Source organism: Jaculus jaculus, chromosome 1 (assembly GCF_020740685.1).
Source record: "Jaculus jaculus isolate mJacJac1 chromosome 1, mJacJac1.mat.Y.cur, whole genome shotgun sequence".
In the NCBI taxonomy this organism is placed as follows: domain Eukaryota; kingdom Metazoa; phylum Chordata; class Mammalia; order Rodentia; family Dipodidae; genus Jaculus; species Jaculus jaculus.
Window position 1 is genome coordinate 285,144,455 of NC_059102.1, and position 5,272 is coordinate 285,149,726.

Here is a 5,272-nt window from a genome sequence, read left to right on the forward strand (position 1 = left end):
CTTTCTTTCTTTCTTTCTTTCTTTCTTTCTTTCTTTCTTTCTTTCTTTCTTTCTTTCTTTCTTTAAGAGAGACAGACACAGAGAGAAAGACAGATAGAGGGAGAGAGAGAGAAATGGGTGTGCCAGGGCTTCCAGCCTCTGCAAACGAACTCCAGACGTGTGTGCCCCCTTGTGCATCTGGCTAACGTGGGACCTGGGGAACCGAGCCTCGAACCGGGGTCCTTAGGCTTCACAGGCAAGCGCTTAACCGCTAAGCCATCTCTCCAGCCCATAAAATTAATGTTTTAATGTTATTGATGGTTATAGATCTGTTTAAATTATTTATATCATTTTGGTTTAACTTTTAAGGGTGTATGCATCTAGAAATTCACCAATTATTTCATTTTAAAACTTTTATTAACATCTTAGAATAGGTTTTTTTAAAATAGTTTATTGACAATATCCATACATATATACACTATACCATGGTCATAGTCTTGGTCCGACAGCCTCCCTTTTCTTTCTGTTGCTTGCTCCCTCCATTGAGTTTTTTCTTTTAGCTAGACCCTCTCCTATATTATGATAACTTTTATGTACAAAATGTATTTAGATCATAGTTGCCTTGCCTTTCTCTTAACTTTTCTCTCCTCCCATTTCTTTCTCAGCCCCCTTCCTCCCTCCAAAAAGTTCTTCTACTATTTTTTATTTTTAAATTTTTTTTGTTTATTTTTATTTATTTATTTGACAGTGACAGAGAAAGAGGGAGGGAGAGGGAGAGAGAGAGAGAGAGGGAGGGAGGGAGGGAGGGAGGGAGGGAGGGAGAGAGGGAGATATTGGGCATGCCAGGGCCTCCAGCCACTGCAAACAAACTCCAGATGTGTGCACCCCCTTGTGCATCTGGCTAACATGGGTCCGGGGAATCGAGCCTTGAACCTGCATCCTTAGGCTTCACAGGCAAGCGCTTAACCACTAAGCCATCTCTCCAGCCTTCTACTATTTTTAAAACTTCTTATAAATTGTATTGTATGACCCTGTTGGATGCTGGTCATATTCCCATCAGGTTTTACTCTTATATCCTGTCCCCCACATCTAATCTACTAAGGGGCCTTTTAAGTGGGGTTGCTGGTGTTTCCTGTGGGGCCATAAAAACATCAGCCAGTCTCTGAGGGGGTAGGAGGCAATTTCACAGGATATACTTTCCCACCCTGTGGCTCTTACAGTCTTTCCACCCCTTCTTCCACAATGTTCCCTGAGCCTTGGTTGATGCGTTGTATGATTAATTTAGTGATAAGCTCCCTATAATTCCTGAATTTCTACTTTGAGACATTTGGAATGTCCTCAGTGTCTATTACCATCTTCCTGGACCTGGTTGTCAGGCCAGCAGTGAGAGCAGCAATCATGTTTAGATAATCACTTCTCCTGTAGTGTCTTTTAGGCCCTGGTAGATGACATGAAGTTAGGCTGTCTCATGTTAGGCAGTCTACTATCTTTTCTTGTCATATTGATCAATCTTGGTTCTCCCCAGTTTCCACTGCTTTCTGTAAAACAAAACAGATTCTCCAAACAACAGTGAGAGCAGTATGATTAAAAGGGATAAGTCTAGTAATTTAGGAAATTTTTGGATTGCCACGCTTGGCCAAAGGACAAGAGTCTATGGACTTCTTACCCATGGATTTTGACTTGGTTCTCAGTACCAGGATTCGTTTTCCCTCTAAGAAGTCCTCACATCCAATCAGAGAGCTGCTGATTACCCACATAGGCTATGTGGCACTATTGCATAGGTGTGTATATCTTGTCCAGCTGGTTGATTTCATAGCTTTCAGGGTTCCCTGCTTGTTCATGCAGTTGGTGACTATTGCCCTCAGAAGCTCATGCAACACTTTCCAGCACTATGAGAACTAGTCAGAAGGAAGTTGGCTGCTTTTAGGTTCCAAGTGACCTCTCAGTGAATGTTGAAATAGATTTTTGAAATATGTCTTTATGGCTTTGTGGATTTCATTGGTTTCTACTATAATATCCTTTTTGATTTCTAATCTTATCAATTATGATTGTCTCTCCCTTTCTTTTTTCTTTTTTCTTGGTTTTTCGAGGTAGGATCTCACTGTAGCTCAGGCTGACCTAGAATTCACTCTGTAGTCTTAGGGTGGCCTTGAACTCATGGTAATCCTCCTACTTCTGCCTCCTGAGTGCTGGGATTAAAGGCTTGCACCACCCTACCCAGCTCTCTCCATTTCTTTTAGTTAGTTTTCCTGAGGGTTTGTCAATCTTTTTATCTTTTCAAAGAACAAACTCTGCTTCATCAAACCTTACTTTTAAAGACATTTTTTTCATTTATTTATTTATTAGAGACAGAGAGAGGGAGGGGCAGAGAGATAGAAAGTGAGTGAGAATGGCTGCACCAGGGGCTCTAGCCACTGCAAATGAACTCCAGACACATGTGCCACCATGTGTATCTGGCTTACATGGGACCTGAATTGGGAGTTTCTAGCTTACATGAGACCATGAGAATCAAACCTGTGTCCTTAGGCTTTGCATGCAAGTGCCTTAACTGCTAAGCCATCTCTCCAGCCTTGCTTCCTCAGTTCTTTTTCTGTTAAGTAATCACTTTATTTATTTATTGTTTCTATTATATTGACCTCTGCCCAGATCTTAATTATTTCTTTAATATCTCATTCATTATTCAATAGTATGTTGTTTAATTTATTTAAGTTTGGGTATTTTCTGTAGCTTCTTTTTTTGTTAAATTTTAACTTTATTACATTATGGTCAGATAGAATACAAAAAGTTGTTTCAATTTCCTAAATTTGCATATACTTTCTTTGTATCCTAAAATGTGACTGTTCTAGAGCAAGCCCCTTGGACTCCTGAGAAGAATGTATATTCTGTAATGACGGGGTGCAATGCTCTGTAGACATCTGTTAAGCCCATTTGTTCTAATGTCATTTAACTCTAATGTTTCTCTATTCATTTTTTTATTTTTTATTTTTATTTATTTGAGACAGAGAGGAGGTAAGGGAGAAACAGAGAGAGAGAGAGAGAGAGAGAGAGAGAGAGAGAGAGAGAGAGAGAGAAATAGGGAGAGAGAGAAAGGGGATGGGCATGTCAAGGCCTCAAGCCACTGCAGACAAACTCTAGATACATGCGCCACCATGTGCATCTGGATTATGTGGGACCTGGAGAACTGAACTGGGGTCCTTAGGCCTCATAGGCAAGTGCCTTAACAGCTAAGCCATCTCTCTAGCCTTCCCTATCACTTTTTTAAAATTTATTTTTTATTAAATATGTACATACTTAGTATGCAAACACCATATATTGGTACTATACTTTCCCTCATCCTTGACACTTTTCCAAAGAGGCCCTCCTCATTCCGGTGCAGGTCAACTCCATGGGGATTGTGGGTCATGCACTGTGGGGGCAGTAGTCAGTTACGGGGAGAGGCAATGTCTCTGTGCATAATGTCCCAACTTGTGGTTCTAACAATCTTTCTGCACAGTCTTCAGTAAAATTCCCTGAGCCATCTTGGGTACATTTTAAGTCTACTTCAGTGAGGGGCTCTTAGGAGCCTCTGGATCTCTGGTTTGGTAGGTGTTGAGTGCCCTCAATGTCTGTCTCCTTCACCCTTGTGTTGATATCACATTCACTGAGACAGCAGCCCTCTTGCTCCTTTCCCCAGTTCCTCTATGGGTTCAGCTGGGGCCTGGCTGAAGTGCGTTGGGTCGTTTACCTCCTCCGGTCCCTCTCCCATCTGAAAAAGAGAAGCAGAATTCCGTGTCGCCGTGTCTGTCTGCACCTCTCTATTACTTTCTTGTCTGAATTACCTATCTCTTAGTGAGTGTAGGGTATTGAAGTCACCTAATACTGTGTTGTGATTAATCTGTGATTTCATATCTAATTGCATTTGTTTTATGTGATTGGATGCACCCATACTTGGTGTGTATGTAATTAGAACTGTAATATCCTCTTGATGGGTATTTCCTTTATCAAAATCAAGTGGCCTTTTTTTTTTAAATCTCCTCTGACTTGTTTTAGTTTGAGTCTATTTTGTCAAATATTAGAATATTAACTCTTAATTTTTTCCTGATTCAATTTTCTTGGGATACCTTTTTCTTTTATCAGTCTTGGATGATGAGGTGAGTTTATTGAAGATAGCAAACAACTGGATACTGGTTCATAATCCAATTTTCTAATCTCTGTGCTTCTTTCGCTTTTAAAAAAATATTTTATTTGAGAGAGTGAAAGAAAGACACCGAGAGAAATATCGAGGGAGAGAGATTGAGAAGGCACTGCAAACAAGCTCCAGACACATGTGCCACCTTGTACATCTGGCCTACATGGGTGCTGAGGAATCGAACCTGGGTGCTTAGGCTTCATGCCTTAACTGCTAACCATTTCTCCAGCCCTAGTCTGTGTTTCTTGATTAGGTAATCAAGACCATCAGTATTTAGAATTGTTATTGAAAAGTGTGTATTAATTTCTGTCATGTTGATTTTGTAGTATTTGTTTTCTTCATCTTCATTTGTTTATCAGCTGTTCTATCATTGCTTATTTGTCCTTGCAGATTTTTGGATTTGTTTATCCCTTCCCTCACTTGGAACTAGTTCTTCTATTATCTTCTGTAGCACTGTTTTAGTGGCCATAAGTTCCTTTAGCCTGTTCTTATCATGGAAAGTTTTACTTTTCCCTTCAATTATGACAGATAGTTTCATTGTGTATGGTGGTCTGTGTTGGCAGCTATGATCTTTCAAAACTTAAAATACATATTTCCAAGCTGTCATGGCTATTAGAGCTTCCGTTGAAAACTCAGCTGTTATTATGATGAGCTTTTCTTTATATGTAACTCAGTCTTTTTCTCTTGCAGCTTTCAGTACATTTTCTTTGTTCTGTATATTTAGTGAAAGTTTCTTTTCTGGTCCCGTCTATGCCTTTTATACCTATGATCCTCTTTTTTTCCCCCCTTATGTTTAAGATATTTTCTTGTACAATTATTTTCATTAAACTAATAAACCTTCTATTTAATTTGAAATGTAAAATGGAGTGCAATGTTACAGGTTGACTGCTGCCACAATGCTAAGAATGTTTGAACATGGCTGGGGAGATAGCTCAGTTTAAAAGAAAAAAAGTGCTTGCCTTTATGAGGAAAAAATAGGCACATGAGTGATGAAGGGGACACCTAAGTGTTGTCCTCTGGCCACAGCAGACAAGCTCACAGGATGCCCTAGGTAAGTTTATGGAGCACCACGCCAGCCCATACACATATATACAATACACACGCCATGCCACACATACTAAGCAC